Source organism: Megalobrama amblycephala, linkage group LG14 (assembly GCF_018812025.1).
Source record: "Megalobrama amblycephala isolate DHTTF-2021 linkage group LG14, ASM1881202v1, whole genome shotgun sequence".
In the NCBI taxonomy this organism is placed as follows: domain Eukaryota; kingdom Metazoa; phylum Chordata; class Actinopteri; order Cypriniformes; family Xenocyprididae; genus Megalobrama; species Megalobrama amblycephala.
In genome coordinates this window covers 20,495,800-20,518,508 of record NC_063057.1, presented here as the reverse complement: position 1 = coordinate 20,518,508, position 22,709 = coordinate 20,495,800, and the positions used below count along the sequence as shown (strand labels likewise).

Genomic DNA, 22,709 nt, shown 5'->3' with positions numbered 1-22,709 from the left:
TGAATCAACTGAATTTAAATAATTTGTAAAAAATGTGTTTACAAAGAGTAAAAAAGATAACGTAAGTGTCATCAGTTTAAAAAGTTTTATATACTGAACCTTGTATTTATATGTACAGTATATAGTTACATTCATTTTAATGCTATTTTAATAGTAATTGTCAATTCATATTATAAATAAAGTGCACAGCATAAATGAGTACACCCCCTCTGAACAAATACAAAATATATGTATTTTCTTTATGATCACTAATACAATTCATGGAAAGATGGCAAAACTGGCAATGTATTAAATATATACATAATAAAAACTGAGAAATATATGTCATTAATAGCCATAAAATAAGTAAATTAGCCAATTTTGTTTAAATTAAGGGCTGCAGAAATGAGTACACCCTGATTTTAATTCAACAAATGTATAATATTCTAGCACTTAGTATGCCCTCCATAATTTTGAATATACTGCTCTGACCCTTCTTGGCACGGAGTGTACAAGTTCATGACAAATTGTCACATCTGTCCTGTTTAACTCCTGGATGATGAGCTCCTTAAATACCCTGATCTTTACTGGGGAGTGTTGCTCAACTCGTCTCTACAGAATCCCCACAGGTGCTCAAGAGTGTTAAGATTGAGTGCAATACATGTTTCCATGTAAGACATGTATCCTCATTGTCATGTTGAAAAAATGCCCAACAATGCAGGGAATGAGGAAAGGGTAACATCTTCTGTTTCAAGTTTGTGTATTAAATTACACAGTGGTGTGGGAATTCATGACAGCATTGATAAAGCACAGCTCCCTCACACCTTCAGCACTCTATATAAGAGCTTTACTACCACTGAACTTTACTGTGGGAACCAGGCACTTCTCACTTTACTCCTCCTCTAGCAACACCATAACATTTTGGATGCTGTTAGATCCAAAATGATTGATTTGGTCTCATGAGACCAGAGTATTTATTCCCCGAATCTATATTTTGTAAATATGGGCTTTGGAAATGGCTAACTGACTTTATTGTGCTTTGGCTACAGTAGGAAGTTCCAGTGAGAACATCAACCATGCATGTCATTTCTGCAGGCTGCATCTTACTCTGTGAGATAAACAGTCACTCTTTTCATAGCTTTTGCTGGCTCTGAGACACTCGCTTGGTATTTCTCCTGCTCTTTTTCTAGCAAAAAAATCCCTCATCACTAAATGAAAGCTTAAAATGAAGGCCTGATTATTTCAGGGGCCTTGTCACAAGTCCATTGTTTTTGAATTTCTGTGTTACTTTTGCTATATTTTCACACTTAAAACAATGATTTGGTAATCCTCTTGTAGCACTGTCCTCTTTTGTGCTAAGAAATAAGTCTCTTGACAGTTCTCTCCCAAGTAGTTCCATTGTTGTCAGCATTAAGTCTGAGAATGATTCAGTGGGTTATATAACACTTTTAATTTTCAAGAAATTACTTCTCTTTAAATGATTTGGTTCAACATACTTACCTGTTGATCAAACATTGCCTTAAACTTACACCACAAAAGGTTTTATTTAATTTTATTTAGTAATTTTTAGGAGGGTGTACTCATTTTTGCTACACAACATTTTATCACCTTGACAAGAAAATCTTATTTTCCTGAATAATTTTGACATGCTTCTTTGGTAATTAATTAAGCAGACTTGCTGGAACATTATATCTCTAAAGAACCCTAACATGTCTTCTAAGTAATTGAGTAATTGCTGACTTTCAGAAGTTTCAGAGGGGGTGTACTCATTTATGCTGTGCACAGTATATGAATAAATTATATGAATTATACATAATTATACATAATAATCTATACAATTTAATATAATAATTAGAGCTGATTGGTCCAGTTTTGGTTTGTGATCACTAACCCAGAATAAAACCTGCTCCGGAGCAGGGTAGTCTTGTAGTGTGTTACCATGGTGATGAAACCCGCTCAAAACTATCCCACCTTCTTGAGCCCGAAAACCTAGAGTTTGCTCAAACTAAACACAAACTTACCTAGATAAAAACTGAAATCAGCTTTGTGCAACAGGCCACAGGCAGGCAAAACCAAAACTTGAACACAAAGCAAACAGAAAATAACTCTGACAGTAAAACTGGTTAACCAATTCAATTCTTTCTGTGAAGGTAAGATGTGTGCTCGTTTACATGGTATGTAATTACAAAGATGTTGTATTTTGAATGCTGCAAAATACAACATCTGTGTAATTACATACCATGTAAATATCATGGTATTTGGTTGGGATTTTTAATAATTTTGATGCCAATAAGGACCCCCAAAAATGACATGATTTCCCTTTGTGAGAGACCTTCTTCCTACAATTTAAAGGCATTTTCATGGTTAATTAATGTTGTGTAAGCGTAATATTATAAAGACAACATGTTGTTTGAAAAAGTGAATAATTTAATGAAATTATTAAAAATGTCTTATTAAATTAAACTAGCATATTGCCATTCTTGTAGTATTAAGTAAAAAGAAATTATTAAAATAGTATCAGGAAAATAGTAATGTATTTATAAAATTGAAGAGAAACATGACCAGTTAAAATTATTAAATTGTATTTATAAAATCATTTTTAACATATAAAGATTCAACAAAATATACAAACGGTATGAAAGATGAACACTTAGAATTGAATTTGGAAATTATTATTATTATTTTACACAAACTGTATGCAGATATGATTTTATTAGTGGACCTGGACCCAATTTGAAAACCCCTGGTATATGGTAATCATTTATTTCCATGATAAATATGACTCATAGAAGTGTGGTGGTATTATCACCTGTTTCAGGTCACATGCTACCAACACAGAAATTTCAAGGAAAGAAGGAGTAAAGAAAATTAGCTGTATTGACTGCACACTAAAGAGCAAACACCCTACTGAGTGTGTGTTAATTATTTTGACCTCACAGTTAAACACAAACGAGCGTCACGCTGTTAAGGCTCACGGTTCTGCCGTCACTCCAGACTTCTGCCACAGTTTTAAATCAGTTTTATTTTGTGTATGTGGTGCTCAATGTGTTTGGAGTTCAGTTTCACTCACATTTGTGTTTGATTGCAGGATCCCGTCTTCATTCCTATTACAGGTTTAATTCAGCCTCAGTTTGTGCTGTAGATCAGAGTCATTTGTCTAAAAAAGCAACTCTGTCACTGGTTCAGTCAGAGCTGCACTGGAGACTCATTCATCACCTGTCGGACAGCCGGCGCCTCGTGCTGATTGGACATTTAGGATCAACTAGTAAAGAGAAAGAGAGAAAAAAATATTATATATAATACAGAAAGCTGTGCCTTTATAAATCCTTCATTTATCCACACATCTACCCATAATATAAAGGTGTAGTTTAATGGCCAACTGTCTGTTTGTGCTGATATATGAAGCTCTATGGAAATGATGGAAGTTTTTAAGCATTTATGGTCTCTTTAAATGGTTTAAAGGATAAAGGCCCTCAGACGGACGGTGATGCTGCTGAAGAGGGATTTGAGGGGCTCAGAGCAAAGTGAAAAACTCAAGAATTCATCCTCTCACAAATAGCAGAAGGCGTCTGATTTTATAATGCGGATTAGATCTGGACAAACTGGCTCTCAGAGGACTGTTCAATAAAGTGTGATGTAATCCTATAATTGGATTGATTATGACAGAGAGGCCAAATGACATGCCGGCCGTCACACTGTAGGAGCACGCAAACACAACACAGACAAATACATATGGCAGTTCTCACGATGTGACTATACTAAATGGACTATTTTAGATGAACCTAATGCTTCATTATGTTGAATTTGACCAACATCATTGTTCATGTTGATGGGTTAATGACAAATAATGAGTTTCAACGATAAAAAAATGGAAAAATCTTTTAAAAATCTACTTCATGTTGGTTTCATATTGTTTTGAAAAACTTTTGTGCCATTTTTAACAAATTTTCAATTTAATTACAATAAAAATGTAATGTGGTGTAACCATCATGTAATACGTAATAATATATTTTCCTTTGAATACATGTGTGTGTACATGTGCATATCATTATTTTCAAAAAAGTTTTTAAATACATTTTTCAATGTTGTTTTTATTATGGGGAGTTGCACCACATGGCATTTTAAAAAAAAATATATATATGCAGTAAAGCATTTTTGTTACTTTAAAGAAATAATAAAAATTATGTGAAGCTACAGAGTTTCATTCTTTTGCAGACTTTCATTCTTTTAATGAGGATTTTGTTTCTTCATTATGATATCAGGACAGTTGAATAAACGAATAAATATCAAAATTCATTTTAATTCAGAAATGAAAAACATGCTTAAAGGTGCCCTAGAACTTTTTTCAGTCTAAGGTGTCCCCTGGATGTGTCTGTGAAGTTGCAGCTCAAAATACCCCATAGATTTTTTTTTATTCATTTTTTTAAACTGGGGGCATAATTAGAAATGAGCCGATTCAGGGTGTGTGGCCCTTTAAATCTCGTGCTCCACGCCCCAAGAGCTCGCGTTTGCCTTAAACAACATAAAAAAAGTTCAAACAGCTAATATAACCCTCAAAATGGATCTTTACAAAGTGTTCGTCATGCAGCATGTCTAATCGCATAAGTATGGTATTTATTTTGATGTTTACATTTGATTCTGAATGAGTTTGAGGCTATGCTCCGTGGCTAACGGCTAATGCTACACTGTTGGAGAGATTTATAAAGAATGAAGTTGTGTTTATGAATTATACAGACTGCAAGTGTTTAAAAATGAAAATAGCGACAGCTCTTGTCTCCGTGAATACAGTAATAAACGATGGTAACTTTAACCACATTTAACAGTACATTAGCAACATGCTAACGAAACATTTAGAAAGACAATTTACAAATATCACTAAAAATATCATGTTATCATGAATCATGTCAGTTATTATTGCTCCATCTGCCATTTTTTTGCTATTGTCCTTGCTTGCTTACCTAGTCTGATGATTCAGCTGTGCACAGATCCAGACGTTCTGCCCTTGTCTAATGCCTTTCATAATGTTGGGAACATGGGCTGGCATATGCAAATATTGGGGGCGTACATATTAATGATCCCAACTGTTACGTAACAGTTGGTGTTATGTTGAGATTCGCCTGTTCTTTGGAGGTCTTTTAAACAAATGAGATTTATATAAGAAGGAGGAAACAATGGAGTTTGAGACTCACTGTATGTCATTTCCATGTACTGAACTCGTTATTCAACTATGCCGAGGTAAATTCAATTTTTGAATCTAGGGCACCTTTAACATAGAATAGATGTTTATGAACGACATTTCTTTTTGAATGTATTTTACCCAGCAACAGTTTCAAGTAATGCACCAATTAAATGTTTGACTGAAGGTGTCCACCCTTTTTTGAGCAATGATTCACTCTATTGTCTAAGATTTTCCTCCTCTTCACACAACATGAGATGTGTCATCTTCTGCTGATATCAGCTGAAACTGATTGACAGATGGAATATGCACTGAAATGCTTTAGAGATTCAGACGTGTTGAGGTGAGTTTGATATGCCTGTGATGTTCGGTGCTTTAACGATGAACTACATCAGCAACCTCTTTTAATTAGTCAGGGTTTGAGAGTAATTTTCACAGTATTCTCACTCTCTGTTGCTTGTCTAAAGTGTTTCCTTCACATCTGAGGTGGGTTGGAGTCTCATTGGATCTGCAGTGAAGTTACTGATTTCAATCACATCTCATTTACTCCAAATAAGCCATGAAATGAGAGTTTGAGCAATAACATAATCAGCTCTTCTGTCTCGTCTGGGCTGGTTTTATTTGCCCACTGATTAAAACTTCATGAAAGCTCACATTCTTCAAACAAGCAGTTTTTAGGTGAACATTTTCAACTGAGAGAGCGTTTAGTGATGTTTTTTCTGTAAAAGCACTTTTATGTTTAAACAAAGTTCCTCCCCGCAGAGTTTGTTCCTTGGGCTATTTCCTCAGGCTGTGTTGGTCGATTCTTTATAAAATGATTAAAAAATAGCAGCTTAGCATTACAGGATCTCTTATGTGTAAGCTACCTCCAGTTTTATTGATCTTACACTTTCTACTCTAGTAGGGTTTTTGAGTGTATTCATCTGCATTAGTTGAATATCCAGTATTTTTAAACTGAACTTTCAGCTGAATGTTGAGTCTGGTTTATTGTGACGAATGGTTTGATTAGATGCTGGTTTATGCTGAACATGTTGTTTTATTCAGTCTGAAAAGGAAGCTGTGTCTGATGCTTTTGTGCTAGTTTAGTTCTGAGATGTACGAGGCTGGAGTTCCCTTGTGAAAAAGAAGTGTGCTTAATTGTATTGAATGTGTATTTGTAGTGTATTCAAATCTTAAAAGTATTAATACATAAAATGTACTTCAAAGTAAAACTTTTAATTTGACATTATTACAAAGCTCACTTTTAAAAGTATACTTTAGTGTGTTAAGAAACATACAGTACCTATTAAGTGTACTCTATTCAAGTACACTTAAGGGACCTTTTATTTAATTCATATAAACATTATCTGCATGTACAGTTTTTTTTTTTTTTAAAATAAGGTAACATTTTATTTTGTCCTTGTTTAATGTCACATGCAGTTACTGTAGTAATAGCTATGAATTATAAATAATTACATGTAACTAACCCTAAACAACACCCTAAACTTATTTTTATACAGTAGAAAGTATATGTAGTTAATTTTATAATAATCTTTTGTCATGCTTTTAAAAAGCACACTTATTTTGATGTGTTGAGTAACATACTAAAGTACATGTAAGGTCCTCGATTATAATTTTAACTGTAGTGTTTCATTTACGTTTACTGTTAATATATTAAAGGTGCCATTGAACGTTTTTTTACAAGATGTAATATAAGTCAAAGGTGTCCCCTGAATGTGTCTGTGAAATTGCAGCTCAAAATACCCCATAGAGTTTTTTTTTTTTTAATAATTTTTTTAACTGCCTATTTTGGGACATAATTAGAAATGCGCCGATTCAGGCTGCTGCCCCTTTAATTGCTTGCTCTCTCCGCCCCCTCAGAGCTCTCGACTCTATAATTGCATAAACAAAGTTCACACAGCTAATATAACCCTCAAAATGGATCTTTACAAAGTGTTCATCATGCAGCATGAATAATCGCATAAGTATGGTCTTTATTTGGATGTTTACATTTGATTCTGAATGAGTTTGAGGCTGTGCTCCGTGGCTAACGGCTAATGCTACACTGTTGGAGAGATTTATAAAGAATGAAGTTGTGTTTATGAATTATACAGACTGCAAGTGTTTAATAATGAAAATAGCGACGGCTCTTGTCTCCGTGAATACAGTAATAAACGATGGTAACTTTAACCACATTTAACAGTACATTAGCAACATGCTAACGAAACATTTAGAAAGACAATTTACAAATATCACTAAAAATATCATGTTATCATGGATCATGTCAGTTATTATTGCTCCATCTGCCATTTTTCGCTATTGTCCTTGCTTGCTTACCTAGTCTGTTGATTCAGCTGTGCACATTCAGACGTTAATACTGGCTGCCCTTGTCTAATGCCTTTCATAATGTTGGAAACATGGGCTGGCATATGCAAATATTGGGGGCGTACACCCGACTGTTACGTAACAGTCAGTGTTATGTTGAGATTCGCCTGTTCTTAGATTTATATAAGGAGGAGGAAACAATGGTGTTTGAGACTCACTGTATGTCATTTCCATGTACTGAACTCTTGTTATTCAACTATGCCGAGGTAAATTAAATTTTCAATTCGGTGGCACCTTTAAAAATATACTAAACTGCAACTTCATAATTATAAGTTAACAATCACAAATTACAAATATATTTAAATACATGACATAACACATTTTCAATAGAAATGAAATTACAAATGATAAAATTATATATAAATGTACTGCACATTCTTGTCAGTACATTCGGCAGCACATTTTAAAGACAACAGAATTATGAAATTAAAGACATACTTAATTACATGCATAAAAAAACTCTAAATTTCAGCTAAAAGCATTTAATATAAGTTCAATTACATGACATTGCAGTTAACACAGTTATGGGTCAAACACATTACATTCAGTTTAAATTAAAGGTGCAGTAAGCAATTTCTGAGAAACGCTGTTGAAAATGAATTGGACCATGCAGCACAACACATGTGTAGCCAATCAGCAGTAGGGGGCATTTACACTCATGATGGTGGAGGAGAGAGAGTGAGCAAGAGGAGATTTGAAGAAAGACTGTAGAAAGAGAGATGTCTGAGAGACATTACAAAAGAGAAAAGGTCAGAGGAATATTACTGGAAAAAGAAGGGCTATGATCAGGTAACAGCTTTATGCGTTAATATTAGAAAAGCTTTCACAGAACCAAGAAATACTGTTGTAATGTTAACTATAGTAACAGGACAGTTTTGCATGTCATTGTCTGGAACTAGTGTGCTGCTGGCGACTAACAACTTGTTAGTTCGTCATTTTCACTTCATTTTTTGCAAAGCATTATATTTCTTCACTTCAGCTACGATAAAGATACATCCACTCTTGCAATACATGTTTGTGCATTTTTGGGGTGGAGCAATGAAGGAAGAGGGGTGTTTTTGTTTGGGTTGATTTCAAATATCAACAGTGTTTCTCAGAAATTGCTTACTGCACCTATAAGTATATTCTTTTAAAGTATATTATGCTAAAGTGTACTACTTACACATGAACAGAAGAAAGAGGTCAAATGGGTATTTTTTTACTGACATAGACCTCTTTTACTTTGTGCCCTAGACAATAAGAAGACATGGCAAAAGTGAAAAATAAAACACTAGGTCAAATTGTATATAAAAAAAAAATAATTAAAAAAAATTCAAGGGGGATGGTGTGTGATAAAGGGCTATGGGCAACTAACCTTAAGCAATGATTATAAATTTTGTAAACAGACACAGACACACACACACACACACACACACACACACAATCTCTGCGTGCCAAACTAAATTATGTCTTCAGGGGGAATTGAAGTGTTTATAGTCTAATGATTTAGCTAACATGTGAACGTGTGAATTACTGTATCCCCTCAGTGACTGCATTCACTTTTAATAATTCAATGCAACTTTGACAACGATCCCTTACTGAATCAATGCAATTTAGTTATGTTCGTTATTCTTTCTAATGTTATATCAGGGGAATGTCCTTAAATACTAATCAAAGAAATAGCAAACTTTCTGTTCTCTACTTTTGAAACAACATCAAAAGATTTGCTTGAACCGTTCTCTTGGCCATTTTTAACAGCGTAAAAAATTACAAAAGCTTGCTTGGCTGTGCGCAGCTCGTTACAATATTGAGTTCTGATTGGTCTATCGCTGTTATTTATAGTTTGTTAAATATCATACATAGAGAATTTTTATACTTCATTTGCATGATAAGGTTTACATAATACACAACATTGTTAATCTAATAGGGATGGTAAGGGGGGATGGTGTTTTTACAGAGGGGATGCTATTTGTAATTTTTATTTTTATATATATATATATATATATATATATATATACAAAAATAGATCTACCATTATTTAAGACACAGTCTTAACATAACGGCTATGTTCATGAAGTTTATGAAACTGGCCCCTGGCCTGAAGTCATGTCCTTCCCATCACCCCTATGCATGTGTGTGTTTTGTGGGAACATTTCCATGGACACAAAACGTTGCATGCATGTGTAATTAAGAGTGTTTATTTTGTGTGTGTACATGTGTATGCATGTGTTTGTGTAGCGCGTGTTTGTGTGTGTGCGCATATGAGCAGAATCAATGAGGTATATTCCCAGAGCAGCGTCAGTCAGTCCAGCCTCATCTGTTGCTGTGTGGTGATGTAACAGCATCCAGGGAGCCGCAGGCTGCCATCGGGAGAAAAAGGAGAGAGAGACAATGGTGCAGGATGATGAAAGATGGAGGGGGAAAGAGCGGGAATGTTTGGAGGACTCGAGTGGATGGGGTGAATGAGCTCTGGTCTGGTGAGCAAGGAAGACTGTCTTTATGGTTTTAATTGCCTCGACCCTGAGAGGGTCATCCGGGCTGAAAGGCCTTGACCAATCACAGTGCTCTGTCAGCCAGTGGCTGCGGCCTGTGGTTACAGCAGCTAAATCTATAACATGCTGCTATAAAAAGCACATCGCACACACTGAACTCTGACAAAACAATGAGAGAGCGATGCTGACCGCACCGTCATCCTCCCAAAGACTGATAAGACAAGCTTCAGCAAACTGTTCTGTTCAAAGTCTAAAACTGTTTCGGCTAAAATTAATATTTGATTTGAATGAAATGCTTTGAAGTGTGAACGAACACCTGACAGAAAGATTTGAAGGGGAATTTATGTCTTATTGGCTGTGTGGTTGGAACTGAATTAGCCAATCAGCAAGCAGTGCGGGTGATTTTTTTTCTTTAGCACTAGGTGTAGTGCTGAATATATAATATTTGAATTGAACTGATAATATATATATATATATATATATATATACAGTACAGTCCAAAAGTTTGGAACCACTAAGATTTTTAATGTTTTTAAAAGAAGTTTCGTCTGCTCACCAAGGCTACATTTATTTAATTAAAAATACAGTAAAAACCAGTAATATTGTGAAATATTATTACAATTTAAAATAACTGTGTACTATTTAAATATATTTGACAAAGTAATTTATTCCTGTGATGCAAAGCTGAATTTTCAGCATCGTTACTCCAGTCTTCAGTGTCACATGATCCTTCAGAAATCATTCTAATATGCTGATTTGCTGCTCAATAAACATTTATGATTATTTTCAATGTTGAAAACAGTTGTGTACTTTTTTTGCAGGATTCCTTGATGAATAGAAAGTTCAAAAGAACAGCATTTACCTGAAATACAAAGCTTCTGTAGCATTATACACTACCGTTCAAACGTTTGGGGTCAGTAAGAATTTTTATTTTTAATTTTTTGAAAAGAAATTAAAGAAATGAATACTTTTATTCAGCAAGGATGCATTACATCAATCAAAAGTGGCAGTAAAGACATTTATAATGTTACAAAAGATTAGATTTCAGATAAACACTGTTCTTTTGAACTTTCTATTCATCAAATAATCCTGAAAAAAAATATTGTACACAAAGTTTAGAGTCAGTAAGATTTTTTTGTTTAAAGAAATTAATTTTATTCAGCAACAACGCATTAAATTGATCAAAAGTAACATTTACAAGTAATCTACAAGTAATCTTTATAAGGCATCTACAAGTAATGGCTGCTGAAAGTTTAGCTTTGCTATCACAAGAATAAATTACACTTTAAAATAGATTAAAATAGAGAGCCGTTTGAATTGCAATAATATTTAAACTTATCGATCAAATAAATTGCAAGCATAAGTGCTTAGGTGATATTTGGGGATCCATGACATCAAAAGGTTTTATAAAAAAAAATTAATAAATAAATAAAAAACCCCTGCTTATTGCTCTTTTTCATATAGAAAATTTAAAATTCAAAGCTGATAACGGTGAAGATCACTTAAAAGACAAATCAATAGCATGTGGCTCATGAAAATCCATGTCACACGACTCCAGCACAGCACATTAAACTCTTAACAGGCTATGAATAATTAGCCCTTAAGCTTGTGTTTTGTGATTTATACACCAAACAGTTCATTGATTTCACTCATTAAGAAACAATCACGGCCAATCTGAGCGTAAAATGAAGAATCTGAGGTAATAATGGACAGAAACTCAATCCAAAATCCCTTAACATGAAGTCAATTACTATATAATGCGTCACTATATCACTGACACTACTAGCAGAGATCTGTGTGAGTTTTAAACCCGTTGAGCTCAATTTAATCTGCATAAAAATGCAAGCGAAAGACCTTAAGGACCGAAGCGTCAGCACATATTTGTTAAAAATGCTGCAGCAAATAATTGAATTGCTCAGGAAGTTGAAGCAAATGATCAGGCTAGTTAGATTCGAGAGTAATTATATTAATAATTTCATGTGTCGTGTGTCATTAGAATAAGCGTCCTGCTGGAAGTCAAAATAAACTGGTGTGCTGCTGTACCGAAATGATTTCATAGCTCAAAAAAACCTCAGAAACTGTGATAAATATAGACATAATTGAAGACTTTGGCAGATCAAAGCACAACACATTGTAGTTAAAACTGTGTGTGCACAGAAAATAACATTTAAAGATGTGTTACTAAAACACTGCAGGGGATTCTTTTCTAATCTGAGAAAGGTTTGAGATGCTGAACATGGTTTCAAATGAAGTGTGGTAAAATTTGTCTTTATTTTATTAGTTACTTTACTTGTTATTCTTTCTCGTTTTCTTCTAAATGTGTTGTTGTGCAATAACAATTATTCAGTCTAATGAATCAAAAATTTAGTATAAATCAATATTTGGCTTCAGTTCTATGAACACACAAACACTTTCACACATAGAAACTGTCTGATGTGATCAATAATTGACTCTGAACTGGTTTCCCAAATTGTTTTTTAATAAATAAGTGTCTTTTATAATTGCCAGTTCAGTCTGGTGATTAAATCTCAGATTTAAAACCGGCTCCAATATCAAACACTCTCAGACTCCATCATTTCATATAAAGATCGTCATTAAGATATGATCAGAGATAGTCTTCTCTCAGATTAGCCCAAATAACACTTGACCTCTGCAGTTCTTATCTCAACCGATCAATTTACACGTGGCATTGTGGTCATTCTCCCTGAGGGTCTTTTGTTTTGACTGTAATTAACTATTTCATACTTGCTTAGCTTGACTGTTGCCTTGGGCTACAAATATTCCTATTATCCTCCCTGAAATCATATTAAGTGTCTGTAGTGCTTTATAATTCTCTCTAACAGAGCTATATATCTGTCTCACCCGCTTTTCTCTCTGTCTGGCTCATAAATTGACACTCAGAGCGCTGCGGCATTATTCTGGGAGTTAATTGCTAGTTTTCTGTTAATTCTGTCTCAGTTTCTCTGAGCACCCTGATCACTGTCTGCGTCCTCACTGACCTTTTTTCTTAAAATTTAATCTTGACGTGTCGTTTAGAAGATGTCAGATTGCAGGATGAATGACCAGACTGCAGCTGCATTCAATCAATGATAAAATGGCAATAAAATGGCCAACTCTTTTGTCTTGCTAAGGCTAATTTCAGAGATAGCATTTTATGTATCTTTAATATACACAAATAATATTTTCACACTTTTTCCCCACACAGTTTGATTAGAAAATACACACAATAGATTTTGCTCACAAGTGATATTTACCTTGATTTTCTTCACACATCTCATATTTCATCTCAAGTTCTTCAGTGACACTGTTGTCTCCTTGTTAAAGAAGTACACAAACTACAAAAAAAGAAAAAAAGGAAATGTACCACAACTGTGGGACAGTTTTTTCATTAAAAAAGAAAAAATATATATAAATTTTTTAACTAATAATGATATATAATCGTCTAAATAAATATTAAAATGTTTTGTTTATTTCTAGAGGTTATCATTGTTTTAAATGTGCAATCATTCATATATTTATAATGAGTTTTAATAGTTTAAGCCTGAAAGTAAAATGACAAGATCAATGAATAAAACTCATTTGAAAAATGGCAAAAATAAATTAAGGCATGATCCAAGTTTTCAAAACCGTTCTAATGTAAAAGAGAAAGAAAAACTGTTAGTTTTAACTGTAAAGGCCCATTCACATCAAGAACAATAACTATATAAAGATAATATATAGTTCTAAAAATTGTTCTAAATATAAAAAAATAGCACAAAAATAGTTTGTGTCCAAACCACAGCTAGGATAACGATATGATAATGATATAGAGAAATAGAGAAATTATTTTTTCCAGCTGTTTTACTTTAAAACAATGACAGCCAATGAGAATCCATTCTAATTTAAGGGCTCGCGCATTTAAAATGGCAGACGACATTGCGGAGAAGTTAATTGCAGCGATCCAGAAAAAGACACCACTGTTTGACAAGTCAGGATATTTTAAAGAAAATGGATATATGGAAAACAATCCGTCATACCCTCCGAATAAACGGTGAGAAGTATTAACGATGAGATCATTATGCCAGGCTAGCAGACAATGTAACATAAAATTGCCTCAGGTATCCAGCACTAGATTTGACAACATTGCCTTCCTTTGAAGTTGCAGTGAAAAAGACCAGGCGTTGTTTTTATTCCACTATATTGACTTCGTCAGCTAAAAACACTATTAGATTAGATTCATTACACTAGCTAGATTCATGCTGAGGACATCTGCTGGTTAAAGCCATGAAAATGCAAAAAGAACAGCAAAAACATGTTGTACACACTTTGAGACACATACTGTTGGGGGCTCACCTTCAGGGAGGCCTGCTGAGGCCAGCTACCTGATAACGAGTCTTGTTGGCCGACAGGTACCCATACTAATGGGGAGTTAACCTTCAGTCAACTGATAGCAAATCTTGTTAGCGAATAGTACCCAAACCATTGGGGACTCGCACTCAGAGAGGCCTGCTAAGGCCAGCTAACTGTTACCAAATCATTGCTTGCTGCCAAGTACCCAGTTGTTGGGGATCCACTCTCCAGGGAGGCCTGGTAAGTCCAACTACCTGATAGCAAGTCTTGCTAGCTGCTATGTACCCAAGCATTCGGGAGTCGCCCTCAAGAAGGCCTGCTAAGGCTAGCAACCCGATAGCAAGTCTTGCTGCTCAAAATACCCACACAACCTACTAAGGCCTGCTTGTCTGATCGAAAGTCGTTGTTAGCTTCCAGGATCCCAAACTGTTGGGAACTCACCCACAGGTAGGCCTACTGAGACCAGCTACCTGATAGCAAGTGTCGCTTGCTGCTATGCACCCGAATTGTTGGGGGCTCACCCTCAGGGAGGCCTGCTAAGGCCAGCTACCTGAAAGCGAGCCTTACTGCTGAAAAATACCCATACCGTTGGGGACTCACCCTCAGAATGGCCTACTAGGGCCAGCATATCTGGTTGCGAGTCATTGCTAGCTGCCACATATCCCATTGTTGGGTACTCACTCATAGGGAGGTCTGCTAGAGCCAGCAAACTGATAGCAAGTCTTTACTAGCAGAAATAGACCACTTTATGCAGCACCTAAGCCTAGAACCTAAAGTAAAGTAAAAATACTGTTTTACCCTTTGAGCAAGGGGAGTACAGTCTTATGCCACCATGCTCTGGAGGAGGCCAAACCAAGGGCCTACCACTCCAGACAAACACGGGCGTCAGCTCGTGGCAATGCTTTGACTTCAAGGGAGCGTACTCAATAACCAGATCCGAGTGAAGGTTAACTATTCTGCTCGACCGGACCTATGATGGTGCAGAGCAGATAAGTACAGAGCTATAAGCGAAGTAGTCAAATAAGACCTTGTTTTAACAGGGGAGTACTATCAGCATGACCCTGAGAATGCTACAGGGTGGAGGCCTACTAGTGGGACTCTTACCATGACAGAATTGGTATCTGCACTCAGCCCTGGGGGAATGGAGGCCTTTTTTCTTAAAAAGCCAAACACATTCAACCCAACGCTTGAATGTCAGTTTAGCGGGCTAAAGGGAGAGCCAAAGCTGGAGGCCTAACTATTAACTAGCTTCTGAAGAGCAGGGCCACAGCAAAAACAAACTCTATTCACACAGTGAAAGGGGCCAAACACCACCCAGGAGACAACTGCACCGGGGAGGACTTAGTTAATAGCCTGCAGCCCTAGCCGCTATCTATTCTACCTCTACACCAACATGCATTTAACCAAATGCAGAGGGGGGTGGTCCTTGGCCAGATGAGTCTCGCAATGAGAGGAGGCCAACACTAAGGATGCTAGATGGAACCTACACTCAGATACTGAGGGGTCAGGTGCAAGAATGCTTTTCTTTTTTTTTTTAGCAGACCGCCTCCTCTATCCCTAGTATTAGACCAGGCCAGCTATTGAGGTGGCTATTGAAGCATAGATCTGTAGAGGCTGCTGCTCTTATGAGCCTCAGGTAGAACTACTCTTAATATCGAGAGGAGGCATAATCACTCAACCTGTGTAAACAGCTAAGGTGGCCTGAATTTATACTGAGAGCCAACGCACTGCTGCTAACTATATACAGAGCTCAAAGGAGTGATGCTTACCCAGGTAACAATGTCAGGCGGCCCCGTGAGCTGACGCTAGGCATTTGATCTATCTGAAGTTCAAGCACTAGTCTCTTGCACATCAACTCTCCAAACCTTGAGAAGAGACCAGCTACTTTACCATGAGGTGGCTATCAAGGCAGCCCGACGAGGACCAGCCCTTCAGACATGTACTAGTCAGAGTGGTGGCCTCAAAAACACTCCCATTCTGGGAGGAAGCCAACTCACTCAATACAGCAACTACATTCTCTGATGGATAGCTGAAATTAGCGACCTCACCAGTGAATTCAGAATAAGCAAAGCCAACACAGTCACTTAAGTAGACTGAAACGGTACTTCAATATCGTTCTAGCCAACCTACAAATGGAATTTCAGGGCCCTAAAAAACATCACTAGTTATAAAGAATTTTTCAGGTAAAAAATTCAGGAATTTTTTAGGTAAATCCCAACAAACACTATACAGGGAACAGTGGCCTACAACAAATACTATTTGGTATTTTAAAATAGCACAAGACCTAGACAGACAGCCAGCAGAGTGGAGACCTACCACGATAGAAAAACATGGGGTCTCTACAACCCTTTCGGGTCTGAAAGGGCACTCTCACTATCAAAGGCAAGGCGGACCATCAGAAAACACAAAGCTCTTCATAGGCCCAGCCTCAGGCCTGATGTAAGAAGCGCCTGGGGGGAAACTCAGGAGGAGAAAGAAGAATGGAGAGGATAGTTCTGGTCACCCTTGGAGTGAGGCGATCCATCACCAATGCTGAGCTTGTTTGCGCTGGATCACCTCCCTGTACAGTCCCTTAAGATGCAAAGAGGATGACATGTTTTCTAGGAGCCCCTTATATACTTTCGGGTCGCACATTGATTACGTCATGGGCTGTCGCCGGTCAAATATAATTGCCGTGATTTGATAGGCGTTTCAGACACCACATCACGCAGAGGCATTCCCAATAGCATTTCGACACAGTGCGAGTTCCCTTTTGAAAGGGAAATAAATACTATGGTAGTAAATGGGGGGCGAGACCTGTTTGGTAACTGACATTCTTCCAAATAGCTTCCTTTGTGTTCAGCAGAACAAATAAATTTATACAGGTTGGAACTACTTGAGGGTGAGAAAATGATGACAGAATTTTAAGAGGTGTTTCATTAGTATTTCATTAGTATTTTATTAAAGTGTATGGCCTCTGTGTCCCAGGAGTCGAATTATTGCTGAAACACACACGTAAGCAGATCAAACTTGCTTCTCTCTGTGTATGACCGCATGTCTCCACCATCTGCGAGACTCTCCATATGTTTCTCTGTCTCACTTTTGCCTTTCTTCATTCTCTGTGTCCCTGTCTCTTTATTTGCATGTTCCTCTCAAGCGCTCTTGTCCTTCTCTCTCGAGTGCCCCTCTCCTCTTCTCTTCCCTCTTTTCTTTTCCTGAATCATTTTTTGTGTGTTTTCATCTCCGTCCTCCTTGTCAAGTCCTCTTGTCTTTGCGAGCGCTGTGACCTGGCCTCTGTTCTCTGAGGAGCACGGCTGTTGAGTTAGAGCAAAAAAGTTTTGTGGACTTCACTGTGGATTTCTCTGCTTGTCAGTTTCCAGGCTCAGTGTCACTGAGGGTCTCCAGGGGTCAGTGGGGTCAAACCTCCGTCTCGCTCCTGTGGCTTTTGACAGCCTTACTGTAGTCAGCGCACGTAGACGCATTGGTTCAGCATGTTTAGGCTTGTATCTCATCCTCAATTGAAGACAAACTGATTCAAAGGAAACTCTCGTCCCTGCATATGTGTGTGTGTCGTCTAATCTCTTTCATGGCCGAAGTGTTGTTCGTGTTTTCCCGCTCCTCTTCAACAATAATAGACCTCTCCAGATCGCTCTTCACTCCAGGGGATTGTCAATACGTGCACTGAAAACAGGCCTCAGTCTCAACCTGGCAACAAGTCTCATCTCTCAGTGTCCCTCCTTTCCCTCCTCACTCAGCGTTTGTCTCAAGAGCTTCAGCAAATATTTATCCTCAGACTCCAAGAATTTGTCATTCCTGTCTTTATGAGTTCTCACATTTACTAAACCAACAAAACACAATTTCATATTTTGTTTTTCAGATCACACTGTCATCATTTGCATACATTTTGTTGTGCTGGTGGAGAAAAGCTGTTCTAGTTTATGTAACTACTAGCTAGGCCTTTTTTTTTAATTTCCCCTGCTGGAACATCCAGCTAAAACTAGCTTAAGGTGGTAACTGGTTTTATATTATATTTATATTTATATGATCTTCTGTTAGTCCAGGCTGGTTTAGATGGTTGATCAACTGGTAATGGGTCTGATTTTGATATGGTAGACCAGGATGCAAGATGGTGCAGGTAGAATGTTGTGGACCAAGCCACAAATTAGCTTGACAAATTAAGCTGGCATTAAACTGGTTCCTGGTTATACAAAAAAACAGTGATTTGAACTTATATTTGATTAGAATCATTAGAAGTGATTAGATATTGAACTCTCATTCAAACCGTTTGAGTTCATCAGTTTGCTTGGACTGCCATTGAAATTAAGAAGATATTGATACACAGATTCAGTTGGATCATCAATAAACAGTTTTTCAAAAAGTCCCTATGTATCAAAATAAATATTAGCTAAATACTACAATCATACCTATGTTTTGATTGAGATGAATTATTTTGTCATGTTTAGCTCACCACTGGTACAAATTTATCCCCAAAATATGGTTAAGTAGGAACACACACACACATACTGTATATATAGATGAACTATTGAATTTAGATGTAAATATAGATGTAATATGACATATATAGATGTAAATTGAATTTGCTGCTTGATTCCACAGGGTTTTATGTGCTGGATTCTGTGTTTCAGACTAACAGCACTGTCAAAGTCATTCAGTTTGAATTGTGACATTGGAGTCGCTCTAGAAGTCAAACAGCTAAAACAGCTTCTTTCCCTCAAAACTCTCATACATATTTAACAAAGAGCCTGAATTTCACCAGCTTGACTTACACTGAACCCATCGGTTTTTGTCTATTTCCTCCCTTGTTTCTTTTTTTTTTTCACTTGTTCTTCCACACTCTTGCTCCATTTCATGCTAGTTTCCCTGTTCACTCTGTCAGCAGCCTTCTGGACTCACAATCCCTCATGGCCTGAAAGTGCTCAAGCATGATAGGTGCACAGGAGCTCTGTGATCCATCCATCCATCCATCCATCCATCCATATTTCTCTCTCGCTCTCTCTCTCTTTATATATATGTATATATCTTTTTGATTTATTTCTTTATAAATCAGTCTTTCCAGTCCTGTTATATTTTAGTCAGATGGCGTCAATCTGTTTACATTGCCGAAGTGTCTGAACTCATCAGTGTTTCACAAAGAGCAAATTCTCTTTTTTAAATGTTTTAGTTTGAAACATACGCTTCTCTTTACACAACACACGGTTGTTATGTTCTTAGCTCCGAGTTGAGGACCCTTTTTTCTCAGATTCTACACATAAACAGCTGAAGTATCATGGTGATAGTCTGTTTTTGTCAAAGCGTCGGTGGGTTTGTCGCAGCGCAGTAGATTGATCCCCTTACTGTCAATGTGAAGTCAGTGAGGAGCTATTGCAATGTGCTGCTAAAAGCAAACAGATTTCTGCCGATGACAGAATGACACATCCAAACAAGACAAAGAAAAGAGTTTCAAACCCACGGCTTGGGACAAGCAGAGATAGAGTTTGTTCATTCTGTCACAGTCTCAGTATGTATATACAGTATGTACCACTAATATAAGTCTGTTTTCACACTTTTTTCACTTTCTTCAATCTGTTTTCACATTGTATTACTTGGTTTGAACTGCAGTACGTTTGTGTCACTGTGAGTGCTAGCGTTAGCTGTTTGGCACTGGACTTCAGGAGCAACTCAGGAAGAAAAGAAAGTGTTGCACTTCACTTTTTACTCATGATTTTGTTCTTTTTGTTTTACTACCAAAACGTAACAAGCACAGAATGACAATTGCATCAGTCTCCTGCGGAGGTTTCAAGAGATGTGAAGAATGTAAGCTGCTGGCCAAAGGCAATTTCTGCAGAGACAAGCGGCAATGAATTCAACTACATTTGCATTTCCTGAAGGAAAAATCTATGGTTTGCAAAACAGCAAAAGAATAGTGTTAAGGTTTTAGGTAAGTTGAGCTTTAAGGCTTTAATTCTGTGTAAATGACACTCAGCTCACTATTGTGTTCATCCGTCTCACACAAGAGTAAACATAGTGACTGTGCTATGTAAATATGGCTATAAAAGGTCAAATATATGCAAAAAAGTTAAGACCAATCACAATTTAGTGCACCAATCACAATGTTGTACATTCTAAGTAAAAAATTGCAAAAAACACAAGCTATGTGCACATCGGGAGACACCAAATCCTGCTCACATCCCAGTCAATTAGCCGAGATTCATCCAGATCAAAGAGTCATCAGGGTTCTGTGACACTTAGAGAGAAACAGCCAATGACAGAGAGCCATTTGAATCAGATTCAATCCAACCATCATCCAGGATTCACAGATACACCATTCAAGCTGTGAACACTATGAAAATCCTTCTGTGAAACAAACCCCCCGTTTCCCATTTCCATCCCGTCCATCCAAAGCAAACGAAAATCTTGCGGCACTGATCTGAGAGCAACAGGTGTGACTGATGATGGCGGCTGATCAGTATTCACTTCACTCTCATCGTGCTGCAGATCCTCTGCTGACTGTGCTGTCTCCGTCCAAATGAACCAGCTTGTGTTTTAGGTCACGAATAAGCTCATTCAGCACTGAGCCGTGACGAACCTGCTGCGAATTACCCTCTGTGATCTGAGCGTTCAGATTCAGTGACAGATTAGAAGATCCTCATGAATAAACCCACATAGACACAGATCCAATAGGGAACAGTGACAGTGTTTAATAGAAACATTATATAAACTCACTGGGTGTGTTTGAATGCGTCTTTATCCTAATGACACTCATCAGGTGCAAGAATTCAACAATAAGGTGTTTGTTCACATCTGAAATGCCTCTTTCCTGACCCTCATGAACAAATTAGAGTGTCTGCCAATACCATCGACCGTCTGAAGCATCTGCCGTATGAACGCTGTAAACAAAGGACAGATTGCTTTATTGAATACGAGGATACGAGGAGAAGAAAAGAATGTGTCATAAATGGAGGATATTGATTGGATGGTTTGTTTACCAAGCATTTGTTCTGCTGCATGTCAGAGAGTGAAAATCAGATGTTTCCCAATGTGTGTGTTTATGTGGAAGATTAGATATTTTTAAGAAGCCTTTGTGTTTAAAAGTCCTAAAAAGCATTAAGAGCAGCTCAAAGAGAAAATGTCCGTCACATTACTGCCCTTGTGTTCACCCCTGAATCCCTTTGTCTAAACTTTTTTTTGTTCACTTGCCTTCAAACCGAATGAAACTGAAAAGTCCCCGATTAGCCGAAGCCTTTTATATACACCCTGATATTGTGAGAGTGTTTGTGCTTCAGTCTTTATCTAATGCTGGCCGTTTCTTTTCATGTGCTTTTGAATGTCGCCCAACAAAACAGAACAAAGGCAGCAAAGCCTGAAACTCGCCATTAGAAATTTGCCAAGAAACATTCATATAAAAGCTTCACAAAGCTTTTTTTCTTTGTATCTCGCATTAAATTTGCCTGTAATGGCCATTTTTGTGCAACGGCTTTGTAAAAATATTGTTTATTCATCCAGTTTTTGTGTCATTCTGGCTTTTACTTAAAAGGTTATTGTTAGTTTATTGTTGATTTATTTTTTCCTTATGCCATAAAATATATATTATATATATATTTATATATTGTGGTGTAAATGGAAGTTCAGCACTGAGCGTCAGTTATGCAGTATATGAGATGAAATCTGTCACTTTGTGATGAATAATTTAAACTGGAGAGTTAAATGCACCTCATACACACGAAGGCTCTCATACTCAACGCCGGACTGAGACTTCTGGGTCCTGCAGCCCACATTCCTGTTCAACTGAGAGACAAAACCACTGCAGCTCAGACAGGATGGATACAATAACTGTACTAGCAACTCTTGAGCTTCTCATGTGGATCAAGAACCATTTTCAACCAATATTATGTAGTTGAATCTCTGTAGGAACATCAGGCCCAATTTTATTTCATCAGACACTTCACGAAACTTCTCTAAAATTACATTATCAAAAGCACTTTACAATATAACAATGTTTATAAATAAAATGAAAAGTGGGTGAATGAAATCTGGAGTTTAAGCATTTAAAATCCCTAGGCGATGACCGGCCAACTATAGTTTTACAAGCATATTGTTCAATTTTCCTTGAATAAATACATTACAAATATCTTTGAGTCTGTCATATTTTTAAGAATTTTTTTTTTAACCCAAAGTTAAATGTCCAGTTCACTGCCCCCTAGTGGACATTATTATGAGAAAAATTGTGAATAGTTTACAGTATTTTTTGATGTTTTGACTTGCAACTGGTAATTTTAATTATTATGATGCTTTACTGTATTTGGACAGACAGATAACCAGTGATGGGAATAACGGCGTTATAAATAACACGCGTTACTAACGCCGTTACTTTTTTCAGTAACGAGTAATCAAACGAATTACTTTTTCTCCCG

At 36.9% G+C, this 22,709-nt stretch overlaps 1 protein-coding gene and 1 long non-coding RNA gene across 2 annotated transcripts in view; one reads left to right on the top strand and one right to left on the bottom strand.

Annotated features, from left to right (window-relative positions):
• Positions 1-22,709, top strand: part of LOC125246445 (thyrotropin-releasing hormone-degrading ectoenzyme-like) — a 166,174-nt gene that overhangs the window by 27,679 nt on the left and 115,786 nt on the right. The window lies entirely within an intron of this gene.
• Positions 1-22,709, bottom strand: part of LOC125246448 — a 69,364-nt gene that overhangs the window by 23,182 nt on the left and 23,473 nt on the right. The window contains exon 5 of the long non-coding RNA XR_007179877.1: positions 3,050-3,241. This is a non-coding gene — a long non-coding RNA (uncharacterized LOC125246448). The remainder of the gene's footprint in view (positions 1-3,049; positions 3,242-22,709) is intronic.